The following is a 14,863-nucleotide window of genomic DNA, read 5'->3' as shown; positions in this document are numbered from 1 at the left end:
TAAAATATATTTGTGGATTTGTCTATTTTGTCTTTCAGTTCTTTCAGTTTTGCTTCATATATTTTAATGTCCTGCTGTTAGAAGTATACACATTTAGGACTGTTACGCACTCTTTGTAAACTGAGCCTCTTATCATCATGTAATATCCTTCTTTATCTTTGGTAAGTTTCTGAAGTTTACTGTTATTAAGATTGCTACTCTAGATTTCTTTTGATTAATATTTTCATGGTGTACCCTTTACCATTCTTCTTCTTTAAATCTAACTAAGTCATTATGTAGCTGACCCTTTAACAATGCAGGGTTTTGGTGGTGCTGACCCTCCATGCAGTCAGAAATCCATGTTTAACTTTACAGTCAGCACTGCATATCTGTAGTTCTGAATATGGAGTTCTGCACTTATGGATTCAAAGCACCATTGATTGTATAGCACTGTAGTATGTATGTACTGAAAAATCAACCACATATAAGTGGCCCTGCACAGTTCAAATCTGTGTTGTTCAAGGATCAACTATATTTGAAATAAGTTACTTAGGGAGCAAATTTGGAAAACTCAACAATGGCCACAGGACTGGAAAAGGTCAGTTTTCATTCCAATCCCAAAGAAAGGCAGTGCCAAAGAATGCTCAAACTACTGCACAATTGCACTCATCTCACACACTAGAAAACTAATTCTCAAAGTTCTCCAAGCCAGGCTTCAACAGTACATGAACCATGAACTTCCAGATATTAAAGCTGGCTTTAGAAAAGGCAGAGGAACGAGAGATCAAATTGCCAATATTCGTTGGATCATCGAAAAAGTGAGAGAGTTTCAGAAAAACATCTACTTCTGCTTTATTGACTGTGCCAAAGCCTTTGACTGTGTGGATCAAAACAAAGTGGAAAATTCTTCAAGAGATGGGAATACCAGACCACCTGACCTGCCTCCAGAGAAATCTGTATTCAGGTCAAGAAGCAACGGTTAGAACTGGACATGAATAACAGACTGGTTCCAAATTGGGAAAGGGGTACATCAAGGCTGTGTATTGTCACCCTGCTTATTTAACTTATATGCAGAGTACATCATGAGAAATGCAGGGCTGGATGAAGCACAGCTGGATCAAGATTTCTGGGAGAAATATCAATAACCTCAGATAGGCAGATGACACCACCCTTGTGGCAGAGAGGGAAGAAGAACTAAAGAGCCTCTTGATGAAAGTGAAAGAGGAGCGTGAAAATGTTGGCTGGGTGTGGAGAAAAGGGAACCCTCTTACACTGTTGGTGGGAATGCAAACTAGTACAGCCACTATGGAGAACAGTGTGGAGAGTCCTTAAAAAACTGGAAATAGAACTGCCTTATGATCCAGCAATCCCACTGCTGGGCATACACACTGAGGAAACCAGAAGGGAAAGAGACACGTGTACCCCAATGTTCATCGCAGCACTGTTTATAATAGCCAGGACATGGAAGCAACCTAGATGCCCATCAGCAGATGAATGGATAAGAAAGCTGTGGTACATATACACAATGGAGTATTACTCAGCCATTAAAAAGAATACATTTGAATCAGTTCTAATGAGATGGATGAAATTGGAACCTATTATACAGAGTGAAGTAAGCTAGAAAGAAAAACACCAATACAGTATACTAACGCATATATATGGAATTTAGAAAGATGGTAACAATAACCCTGTGTACGAGACAGCAAAAGAGACACCGATGTATAGATCAGTCTTATGGACTCTGTGGGAGAGGGAGAGGGTGGGGAGATTTGGGAGAATAGCATTTAAACATGTATAATATCATGTATGAAACGAGTCGCCAGTCCAGGTTCAATGCACGGTACTGGATGCTTGGGGCTGGTGCACTGGGACGACCCAGAGGGAGGGTAGGGGAGGGAGGAGGGAGGAGGGTTCAGGATGGGGAACGCAGGTATACCTGTCGTGGATTCATTTCGATATTTGGCAAAACTAATACAATATTGTAAAGTTTAAAAATAAAATAAAATTAAAAAAAAAAAAACTCAACAATCAGAAAAGTAAGATCAATAAGAACAATAAGAACAAAAGAACAATAAGAAAACTAAGATCTCGTCCCATCACCTCATGGCAAATAGATGGGGAAACAATGGAAACAGTGACAGACTTTATTTTGAGGGGCTCCCAAATCACTGCAGATGGTGACTGCAGCCATGAAATTAAAAGACTCTTGCTCCTTGGAAGAAAAGTTATGACCAACCTAGACGGCATATTAAAAAGAAGAGACATTACTTTGCCAAGAAAGTAATGTCAAAGCTAGTCAAAGCTATGGTTTTTCCAGTAGTCATGTATGGATGTGAGAGTTGGACTATAAAGAAAGCTGAGCACCGAAGAATTGATGCTTTTGAACTGTGGTGTTAGAGAAGACTCTTGAGAGTCCCTTGGACAGCTAGGAGATCCAACCAGTCCTTTCTAAAGGAAATCAGTCCTGAATATTCATCAGAAGGACTGATGCTGAAGCTGAAACTCCAATACTCTGGCCACCTGAGGTGAAGAACTGACTCATTTGAAAAGACCCTAATGCTAGAAAGATTGAAGGTGGGAGGAGAAGGGGACGACAGAGGATGAGATGGTTGGATGGCATCACCGACTCAATGGTCATGAGTTTGAGTAAACTCCAGAAGTTGGTGACGGACAGGGAAGCCTGGTGTGCTGCAGTCCATGAGGTCACAAAGAGTCGGACACAACTGAGTGACTGAACTGAACTGAACTTAGGGAGCATAAAATTGGATCATTAAAAAAAATCCATTCTGACAATTTCTGTCTGTTAATTGGTATGTTTAGACTGTTTACAATTAATGTATTAATTGATGTGTTTGGAAAAGGGCTAAGGTTTATATTTTTTTAAAACATGCTTTATTTTCAGAGTAGTTTTAGGTTTACAGAAACCATTTTTTTCTATGTGTTGCCTCTATTTTAACTCTATTTCCCCTTTTCTGCCTTTTTGGAATTATTTGAACATTTTTTAATATTGTATTTTAATTTATCTGTTTGGCTTTTTACTGTATCTCTCTGTATTGTTTTTCAAAGGTTGAACTAAGGATTACAATATACAAGCATACCTTGGAGATATTGTGGGTTTTGTTACAGACCACCAAAATAAAGAAAACATTGCAATAAGTAAGTCACATGAAATTTTTTGGTTCCCTAGTACATATAGAAGTTATGTTTACACTATAGTCTCTTAAGTGTCCAATAGCATTATGTCAAAAAATGTACATACCTTAATTTTAAAAAGACGTCATTATTAAAATATGCTAACCATCATCTAAGCCTACAGTGAGTCATAATTTTTTTTTGCTGGTTGAAGGTCTTATCTCAGTGTTCATGGCTGCTAAATTATTAGGGTGATGATTGCCTTAGGTTGAGATGGCTGCAGCAATTTCTTAAAATAAGACAACAATTAAGTTTGCCACATTGATTGACTCTTCCTTTCATGAATAATTTCTCTGTAGCATGCAATTCTGTTCAATGGCATTTTACCCACAGTAGAATTTCTTTCAAAATCGGAGTCAATCTTCTCAAGCCCTGCTGCTGATTTATCAAATAAATTTATGTAACATTATAAATTATTCATTGTCATTTCAACAATTGTCACAGCGTCTTCACCAGAAGTAGATTACATCTCAAGAAATCACTTTCCTTGCTCATCCATAAGAAGCAACTCCTCCTTCATTAAAATTTTGTCATGAGATTGTAGCATTTCAGTCAAATCTTCAAACTTCACTTCTAATTCTAGTTCTCTTGCTGTGTCCACCACATCTGCAGTTACTTCCTCCACTGAAGTCCTGCATTCCTCAAAGTTATCCATGAGGATTGGAAAAAACTTTTTCCAAACTCCTGTCAATGTTAATATTTTGACCTCTTTACATGACCACAAAAGTTCTTAATGATATCTAGAATGGTGAATCCCTTTCTAGAAGGTTTTCAATTTACTTTCTCCAGATCTATCAGAGGGAACAGTATTGATGGTGGTGATAGCCTTACAAAAGGGGCTTCCAGGTGGTGTAGTGGTAAAGAATCCACCCACCAATACAGGAGATACACGAGACAAGGGTTTGATCCCTGGGTCAGGAAGATCCGTGGAGAAGAAAATGGCTACCCACTCCAGTATTCTTGCCTGGAAAACTTCATGAACAGAGGAGTCTGGCAGGCTATAGTCCATGGGGTCACAAAGAGTCAGACACAACTGAGTGACTAAGCACACACACATAGCCTTACAAAACGTGTTTTGTAAAGTGTAAGACTTGAAAGTTGAAATTACTCCTTGGTCCATGGTTGCAGAATGAATTCTGTGTTAGGAAGCATGAAAACAACATTACTCTTATTGTACATCTCCATCAGAGCTTCTGGGTGGCCAAGGGCATTGTCAGTGAGCAGTAATATTTTCAAAGGATCTTTTTTTCTAAGCAGTAGGTCTCAACAATGGGCTTAAAATATTCAGTAATCCATGATGTAAACAGATGTGCTGTCATCCAGGTTTTGTCGTTTCACGGATACAACACACACAGCATAGATTTAGCGTAGTTCTTAAGGGCTCTAGGATTTGGGGGAGGGGTAAATGAGCATTTGGCAGAATAGGAGGATGTGTGCTCATCTTCTCCTGTGAAAACACCAAAATTGCAACTAGCTTTGAACAATCATCAATAGAAGAATGCCAGAACCCACCAAGAAAAATATACCCTATGTCCAAAGGCAAAGGAGAAGCTGCAACAAGATGATAGGAGGGGTGCAACTGCATTTAAAATCAAACCTCATACCTGCCAGAGACACTCAGAGGGTGCAAACAAAACCTTGTGTGCGCCAGGACCCAGGGAAAGGGAGCAGTGACCCTTACAAGAGACTGAGCCAGACCTGCCTTTGAGTGTCTCCTGCAGAGGCACAGGTCAGCAGTGGCTGGCCATGGGGATAGGGGCTCTGGCTGCAGCAGACCTGGGAGGCGCATGGTCTGGCATAAATCCTCTTGGACAAGGTTGCCATTAGCCCCACTGTAAAGCCGCTGAGCAGGCAACCCACAAACCAGAGAACAATTATCCCAAAGAAGTTCTCTCACTGTTGTGAAAGTTCAAGGCCCCACACTGATTTCCCAACCTGGGGCTCCAGCAAAGGGACTGAGAGCCCACGGGGAATCTGACTTTGAAGGCCAGTGGGATTTGAATACACAACTTCCACAGGACTGGGGAAAGAGAGACTCACAAACAAAACCTTGTCTGCACCAGGACCCAGGAGAAGGGAGCAGTGATCCCACAAGAGACTGAGCCAGATTTGCCTGTGAGTTTTGAGGAGTCGCTGGTAGGGGTGTAGGTTGACAGTGGGCTTTATCCCAGGGATGCAAGGATTCTTCAATATCCGCAAATCAATCAATGTAATACACCACATTAACAAATTGAAAAATAAAAACCATATGATTATCTCAATAGATGCAGAGAAAGCCTTTGACAAAATTCAACATCCATTTATGATTAAAAAAAAAAAAACTCTCCAGAAAGCAGGAATAAAAGGAACATACCTCAGCATAATAAAAGCTATATATGACAAACCCACAGCAAACATTATCCTCAATGGTGAAAAATTGAAAGCATTTCCTCTAAAGTCAGGAACAAGACAAGGGTGCCCACTTTCACCATTACTATTCAACACAGTTTTGGAAGTTTTGGCCACAGCAATCAGAGCAGAAAAAGAAATAAAAAGGATCCAAATTGGAAAAGAAGAAGTAAAACTATCACTGTTTGCAGATGACATGATCCTCTACATAGAAAACCCTAAAGACTCCACCAGAAAATTACTAGAACTAATCAATGATTATAGTAAAGTTGCAGGATATAAAACCAACACACAGAAATCCCTTGCATTCCTATACACTAATAATGAGAAAACAGAAAGAGAAATTAAGGAAACAATTCCATTCACCATTGCAACAGAAAGAATAAAATTCTTAGGAATATATCTACCTAAAGAAACTAAAGACCTATATATAGAAAAATATAAAACACTGGTGAAAGAAATCAAAGTGGACACTAATAGATGGAGAAATATACCATGTTCATGGATTGGAAGAATCAATATAGTGAAAATGAGTATACTACCCAAAGCAATTTATAGATTCAATACAATCCCTATCAAGCTACCAATGGTATTCTTCACAGAGCTAGAACAAATAATTTCACAATTTGTATGGAAATACAAAAAACCTCGAATAGCCAAAGCAATCTTGAGAAAGAAGAATGGAACTGGAGGAATCAACCTGCCTGACTTCAGGCTCTATTACAAAGCCACAGTTATCAAGACAGTATGGTACTGGCACAAAGACAGAAATATTAATCAATGGAACAAAATAGAAAGCCCAGAGATAAATCCACGCACATATGGGCACCTTATCTTTGACAAAGGAGGCAAGAATATACAATGGATTAAAGACAATCTCTTTAACAAGTGGTGCTGGGAAAACTGGTCAACCACTTGTAAAAGACTGAAACTAGAACACTTTCTAACACCATACACAAAAATAAACTCAAAATGGATTAAAGATCTCAACGTAAGACCAGAAACTATAAAACTCCTAGAGGAGAACATAGGCAAAACACTCTCCGACATACATCACAGCAGGATCCTCTATGACCAACCTCCCAGAATATTGGAAATAAAAGCAAAAATAAACAAATGGGACCTAATTAAACTTAAAAGCTTCTGCACAACAAAGGAAACTATTAGCAAGGTGAAAAGACAGCCTTCAGAATGGGAGAAAATAATAGCAAATGAAGCAACAGACAAACAACTAATCTCAAAAATATACAAGCATCTCCTACAGCTCAACTCCAGAAAAAATAAATGACCCAATCAAAAAATGGGCCAAAGAACTAAATAGACATTTCTCCAAAGAAGACATACAGATGGCTAACAAACACATGAAAAGATGCTCAACATCACTCATTATCAGAGAAATGCAAATCAAAACCACTATGAGGTACCATTTCACACCAGTCAGAATGGCTGCGATCCAAAAGTCTACAAGCAATAAATGCTGGAGAGGGTGTGGAGAAAAGGGAACCCTCTTATACTGTTGGTGGGAATGCAAACTAGTACAGCCACTATGGAGAACAGTGTGGAGAGTCCTTAAAAAACTGGAAATAGAACTGCTTTATGATTCAGCAATCCCACTGCTGGGCATACACACTGAGGAAACCAGAATTGAAAGAGACACGTGTACCCCAATGTTCATCACAGCACTGTTTATAATAGCCAGGACATGGAAGCAACCTAGATGTCCATCGGCAGATGAATGGATAAGAAAGCAGTGGTACATATACACAATGGAGTATTACTCAGCCATTAAAAAGAATACATTTGAATCAGTTCTAATGAGGTGGATGAAACTGGAGCCTATTATACAGAGTGAAGTAAGCCAGAAAGAAAAACACCAATACAGTATACTAACGCATATATATGGAATTTAGAAAGATGGTAACAATAACCCTGTATACGAGACAGCAAAAGAGACACTGATGTATAGAACAGTCTTATGGACTCTGTGGGAGAGGAGAGGGTGGGGAGATTTGGGAGACTGGCATTGAAACATGTATAATATCATGTATGAAATAAGTCACCAGTCCAGGTTCGATGCATGATACTGGATGCTTGGGGCTGGTGCACTGGGAAGACCCAGAGGGAGGGTCTGGGGAGGGAGGAGGGTTCAGATGGGGAACACAGGTATACCTGTGGCAGATTGATTTTGATATATGGCAAAACTAATACAATATTGTAAAGTTTAAAAATAAAATAAAAGTAAAAAAAAAAAAAGTCTGAAATGCAGTACTTGGGTCCAATCTTAAAAATGACACAATGATCTCGGTTCATTTCCAAGGCAAACCATTCAATGTCACAGTAATCCAAATCTATGCCCCGACAACTAATGCTGAAGAAGCTGAGGTTGAATTGTTCTATGAAGGCATACAAGACTTTCCAGAACTAACACCAAAAAAGATGTCCTTTTCATCACAGGGGACTGGAATGCAAAATTAGGAAGTCAAGAAACACCTGGAATAACAGGGAAGTTTGGCCTTGGAGTACAAAAGGAAGCAGGGCAAAGGCTAACACAGTTTTGCCAAGAGAACACACACACACAAAAAAAACAAAAAACAAAACAAAACAAAAAAACAAAAAAAGAGAACACACTGGTCATAGCAAACACCCTCTTCCAACAACACAGAGAAGACTCTACACATGGACATCACCAGATGGTCAATACTGAAATCAGGTTGATTATATTCTTTGCAGCCAAAGATGGAGAAGCTCTATATAGTTGGCAAAAACAAGACTGGGAGCTGACTGTGGCTCAGATCATGAACTCCTTATTGTAAAATTTAGACTTTAATTGGAGAAAGTAGGGAAAACCACTAGACCATTCAGGTGTGACCTAAATCAAATCCCTTACAATTATACAGTGGAAGTGACAAATAGATTCAAGAGATTAGTCTGATAGACAGAGTTCCTGAAGAACCAAGGACAGAGGTTCATAACACTGTACAGGAGGCAGTGATCAAAACCATCCCCCCAAAAAGAAATACAACAAGGCAAAATGGTTGTCCAAGGAGGCCTTACAAAGCTGAGAAAGGAAGAGAAACTAAAGGCAAAGGAGAAAAGGAAAGATATACCCATCTGAAAGCAGAGTTCTAAACAATAATAAGGAGAGATAAGAAAACCTGCCTAAGTGATCAATGCAAAGAAATAGAGGAAAACAATAGAATGGGAAAAACTAGAGTTCTCTTCAAGAAAATTAGAGATACCAAGGGAACATTTCATGCAAAGATGGGCACAATAAAGGACAGAAATGGTATGAACCTAACAGAAGCAGAAGATATTAAGAAGAGGTGGCAAGAATACACAGAAGAACTGTACAAAAAGGATCCTAATGACCTGGATAACCATGATGGTGTGATCACTCACCTAGAGCCAGACATCCTGGAATGTGAAGTCACGTGGGCCTTAGGAAGTATCACTATAAACAAAGTTAGTGGAGGTGATGGATTCCAGCTGAGTTATTTCAAATGCTAAAAGATGATGCTGTGAAAGTCCTGCACTCAATATGTCAGAAAATTTGGAAAACTCAGCAGGTGCCACAGGACTGGAAAAGGTCAGTTTTCATTCCAATCCCAAAAAAGACCAATCCCAAAGAATACTCAAACTACCACACAGTTGCACTCATTTCACATGCTAGCAAATTAATGCTAAAAATCCTTCAAGCTAGGCTTCAGCAGTAAATGAACCAAGAACTTCCAGATGTTTAAGTTGGATTTAGAAAAGGCAGAGGAACCAGAAATCAAATTGCCAACATCTGTTGGATCATAGAAAAAGTAAGAGAATTCCAGAAAAACATCTACTTCTGTTTCATTGACTACGCAAAAGCCTTTGACTGTGTGGATCACAACAAACTGTGGAAAGTTCTTAAAGAGACTGGAATACCAGGTCACCTTCCCTGCCTCCTGAGAAACCTGTGTGCAGGTCAAAAAGCAACAATTATAACCAGACATGGAACAACGAACTGGTTCAAAATTGGGAAAAAAGTATGTCACGGCTGTATATTGTCACCCTGCTTATTTAACTTATATGCACAGTAAATTATGTGAAATGACAGACTGAATGAAGCACAAGCTGGAATCAAGATTGCGGGAGAAGTATCAGTAAACTCAGATATGCAGATGACACCACCATTATGGCAGAAAGTAAAGAGGAACTAAAGGGCCTCTTGATGAAGGTGAAATAGGAGAGTGAAAAAGCTGGCTTAAAATTCCACATTCAAAAAACTAAAATCATGGCATCTGGTCCCATCACTTCATGGAAAATAGATGGAGAAACAATGGAAACAGTGACAGCCTTTATTTTCTTGGGCTTCAAAATCACATCTCTCAGCCTTCATAGAACTGAAGTGACTTATGGTCTTGCTCTGGATTAGGCTTTGGCTAATGGAAATGTTGTGACTGGTTTGATCTTCTATCTAGAACACTAAAATTTCTCCATATTAGCTATAAGGTTATTTCACTTTTGTATCACTTGTGTGTTCACTGGAGTAGCACTTTTCATTTCCTTCAAGAACTTTCCCTTTGCATTAACTATGTGGCTAACTTTGGCACAAGAGACCTACCTTTCAGCCTATCTTGGCTTTTGACATGCCTTTCTTACTAAGTGTAATCATTTCTCGTTTTTGATTTAAAGTGAGAGATGTGTGATTCTTTCTTTTACTTGAACATTTAGAGGCCCTTGTAAGGTTATAATTGATCTAATTTCAATATTGTTGCATTTCAGGGAATAGGGAGGCTGGAGGAGAGGGGGAGAGTTGGGGAACAGGCTGTTGGTGGAGCAATCAGGGTATATATACATATATATATATATATAAAGTATATATATATAATATATATAAGTATATTAATATATATATATATTACATTTGTTACATTATGGGTGCTGTCTGTGGTACCTCAAGACAATTACAATAGTATTGTCAAAGATCATTAATCGGAGACCACCATAACAATTACAGTAATAATCAAATAGTTTGGAATATTGTAACAAACTGTAACACAGAGACACAAAGTGGGCAAGGCTGTTGGGTAGAAATGGAGTATTTCCTGCCGCATTAATAAACAAGAATGTCACAGTCATCAGCGATTCCAGCTCTCCAGGGCAAACAGGAAGAACACCACCTGTGGAACAATACCTGTGATCTGCGCTGAAAAATTGGCCCCAGATAGTTGAGATGCACATGAAGTGAATGATTGCAGTGAGCCCAGACTCTTGCATCTTCCCATATACAGAAAAGTGCTAAATTTCTTGAGATATCTGGTTTTCCTTAGTTAACAACAACCGTTTACTGTTCAGATTACCTTCCCCTTGTTGCAAACTTCTATTTAACCTGGCTCCTCCCCCTCACCTACTGCCTCCTTGGAGCAGCTCTCTTAGGGTGACTTGAAACTTGAGATGCTGTCTCCCAGGCTTGAAGTCCTAAAAATTCCCACTGAATAAAACATAACTCTTAACTTTTAGGTTGTGACTATCTTTTTTTAAGTCAACACAGAGTTGCCACAAACCTTCAATTAGTAAAAAATGAAACATCTGCAAAGTGCAAGAAAATGAAGTATGTTTGTATGTACATTTCATAGTCTATTTAGAATTAATATTTTTCACCACTTCAAGTGAAACAGAAAAAACTTAGCCACCATTAGGGTGCTTTACCCGCTCTCCTCTATATTTTAAGCATCTCATGTGTTACATCTACACACACTGAAAACCTCATCTGACAATGCTATCATCTTTGTTTTCAACCATCGAACACACGTTAAAAATTCAAAGGGAGAATAGTCTGTTGTATTTATATAGATATTTATCATTTCTATTACCCTTCCTCATTCCTGATGTTTTAAGTGTCCTGGCATCATTTCCTTTCTACCAGGGCACCTTCCTTTAACAATGCAAAAGAGCAGGTCTGTTGGCAATAAATTCTTAGTTTTCTTTCACCTGAGTGTTTCTTATAACATCTTCATTCCTGAATGACTTTTTCAATGGCTCTAGAACTGTGGGTTAACAGTTCTTTTCTTTCAGCATGTTAAAAAATGTTGTTTCAACTATTTCTGACCTCTTTGGTTTCTAATGAGAAAGCTACAATCATTTGATACATTCTTCACTTGTAAGTAAAGCATCATTTCTCCTGGTAGCTCTTAAGATTTTTTCTTGGTGTTTATTTTTCACTGGTTTGATTATGATGTATCTGGGCACGAGTTCCTTTGTGTTTTATTCTGTTTGGATTATACCTTGTTTTGGGGTTCGTGAATATGTGGATCTATTCAGTTCAGTTCAATTCATTCGCTCAGTTGTGTCTGACTCTTTGCGACCCCATGAATCGTAGCACGCCAGGCCTCCCTGTCAATCACCAACTCCCAGAGTTCACCCAGACTCATGTCCATTGAGTCAGTGATGCCATCCAGCCATCTCATCCTCTGTCGTCCCCTTCTCCTCCTGCCCTCAATCCCTCCCAGTATTAGAGTCTTTTCCAATGAGTCAACTCTTCGCATGAGGTGGCCAAAGTACTGGAGTTTCAGCTTTAGCATCATTCCTTCCAAAGAAATCCCAGGGCTGATCTCCTTCAGAATGGACTGGTTGGATCTCCTTGCAGTCCAAGAGACTCTCAAGAGTCTTCTCCAACACCACAGTTCAAAAGCATCAATTCTTTGGTGCTCAGCCTTCTTTACAGTCCAACTCTCACATCCATACATGACCACAGGAAAAACCATAGCCTTGACTAGATGAACCTTTGTTGGCAAAGTAATGTCTCTGATTTTCAATATGCTATCTAGGTTGGTCATAACTTTCCTTCCAAGGAGTAAGCGTCTTTTAATTTCATGGCTGCAGTCACCATCTGCAGTGATTTTGGAGCCCAGAAAAATAAAGTCTGACAGTGTTTCCACTGTTTCTCCATCTATTTCCCATGAAGTGATGGGACAAGACGCCATGATTTTCGTTTTCTGAATGTTGAGCTTTAAGCCAACTTTTTCACTCTCCTCTTTCACTTTCATCAAGAGGCTTTTGAGTTCCTCTTCACTTTCTGCCATAAGGGTGGTGTCATCTGCATAGCTGAGGTTATTGATATTTCTCCCGGCAATCTTGATTCCAGCTTGTGTTTCTTCCAGTCCAGCGTTTCTCATGATGTACTCTGCATATAAGTTAAATAAGCAGGGTGACAATATCTTTGATTAAATTGAGATGCTTTAAGCCATTGTTTCTTCAAACACTTCTTCTGAATTAAACTTTTTCTCCTATCCTTTTGGGACTCTAGTGACATAAGTGTTAGACTTCTGCTGTTATTCTAGAGGTGCCTGAAGCTCTGTTAATTTTTCTTTCAATTTCTCTCCATTGTTCAGACTGGATAATTTCTACCAAACTACCTTCAATATCACTGATCATTTTCCCTCTCATTTCCAGTTCTGTTAGATTTGGATTATTGTTATTTTTTTCAGTTCTAAGATTTCCATTTGGTTCTTTTATATCTCTTATTTCTTTGCTGATATAGTCTATCTTTCTATTTGTTTCAGAAGTGTTTCCCCTTACTTGTTGGAGCATTTTTTACAATAGCTGGCTTAAAGTCTTTGTCAGATAATATGAGTTTGCTAGGTTTTATCTTAGCATTGGCATCTATTCACTATCTTTTCTCATGTGAGTTGAGATTTCCTAGTTCTTCACAGGTAAATAATTTTGGATGGTGTTATTGACATTTTGAATACTACGTTTACAAATTCTGATTCTTTTAAAAATCCCGTGGAGAATATGTATGTTATTGTTTTGACAGGCAATTGATTCAGAGGGGCTTTTTCCTAAAGCTGATGGGGTTGTGGTTTTAATGTTAGTTTTATTTTCAAAGCCATTAAGTTGATGTTCAAATTTGTGTGCCATGCAGCAGCTAATCTGAGACATGGACAGCAGTCTATTTTGTACTTTGGTTTGTTGCTGTTCAGTTTCTAAGTCATGTCCAACTCTTTGCAACCCCATGGACTATAGCATGCCAGGCCTCCATATCCTTCACTATCTCCAGGAGTTTGCTCAAACTCATGTCTATTGAATTGGTGATGCCATCCAACCATTTCATCCTCTGTCTCCCCCTTCTCTTCCTGCCCTCAATCTTTCCCAGCATCAGGGTCCTTCCCAGTGAGTCAGTTCTTCACATCAGGTGGCCAAAGTATTGGAGCTTCAGCTTTAGCGTCAGTACTTCTATTGAATATTTAGGGTTGATTTCCTTTAGGATTGACTTGTTTGATCTCCTTGCAGTCCAAGGGACTCTCAAGAGTCTTCTCCAATACCACAGTCTGAAAACATCAATTCTTTGGCACTCAGCTTTGTTTAAGGTCCAACTCTCCTATCTGTACATGACTACTGGAAAAACCATAGCTTTGACTATACAGACCTTTGTTGGCAAAGTGATGTCTCTGCTTTTTAATATGCTGTCTAGGTTTGTCATCTGGTCCCATTGCCGCTAAGCTGCTAAGTCACTTCAGTCGTGTCCAACTCTGTGCGACCCCATAGATGGCAGCCCACCAGGCTCCTCTGTCCCTGGAATTCTCCAGGCAAGAATACTAGAGTGGGTTTTCATTTCCTTCTCCAATGCATGCATGCATGCTAAGTCGCTTCAGTTGTGTCTAACTCTGTGCAACCTTATGGACAGCAGCCTACCAGGCTCATCTGTCCACAGGATCCTCTAGGCAAGAATACTGGAATGGGTTGCCATTTCCTTCTCCTGGTCCCATTACTTCATGGCAAATAGATGGGGAAACAGTGACAGACTTTATTTTTGGGGGCTCCAAAATCACCAGATGATGACTGCAGCCATGAAATGAAAAGATGCTTGCTCCTTGGGAGAAAAGCTATGACCAAACTAGACAGCTTATTAAAAAGCAGAGACATTTCTTTGCCAACAGAAGTCTTTCTAGTCAAAGCTATGGTTTTTTCCGGTAGTCATGTCTGGATGTGAGAGTTGGACTATAAAGAAAGCTGAGCACCGTAGAACTGATGTTTTTGAACTGTGGTATCGGAGAAAACTCTGGAGAGTCCCTTGGACAGCTAGGAGATCCAACCAGTCCATTCTAAAGGAAATCAGTCCTGAATATTTATTGGAAAGACTGATACTGAAGCTGAAACTCCAATACTTTGGTCACCTGAGTCATTTGAGAAGACCCTGATGCTGGGAAAGATTGAAGGCAGGAGGAGAAGGGAATGACAGAGGATGAGATGGTTGGATGGCATCACCAACTTGATGCACATGAGTTTGAGTAAACTCCAGGAGTTGGTGATGGACAGGGAGGCCTGGCGT

General features: G+C 39.3%; 1 protein-coding gene across 2 annotated transcripts in view; it reads right to left on the bottom strand.

Moving 5' to 3' along the window:
* Positions 1-14,863, bottom strand: part of RASGEF1C (RasGEF domain family member 1C) — a 129,154-nt gene that overhangs the window by 48,950 nt on the left and 65,341 nt on the right.

This window comes from Bos taurus, chromosome 7 (assembly GCF_002263795.3).
Source record: "Bos taurus isolate L1 Dominette 01449 registration number 42190680 breed Hereford chromosome 7, ARS-UCD2.0, whole genome shotgun sequence".
Lineage (NCBI taxonomy): Eukaryota > Metazoa > Chordata > Mammalia > Artiodactyla > Bovidae > Bos > Bos taurus.
This window is presented reverse-complemented; position numbering and strand designations above follow the sequence as displayed.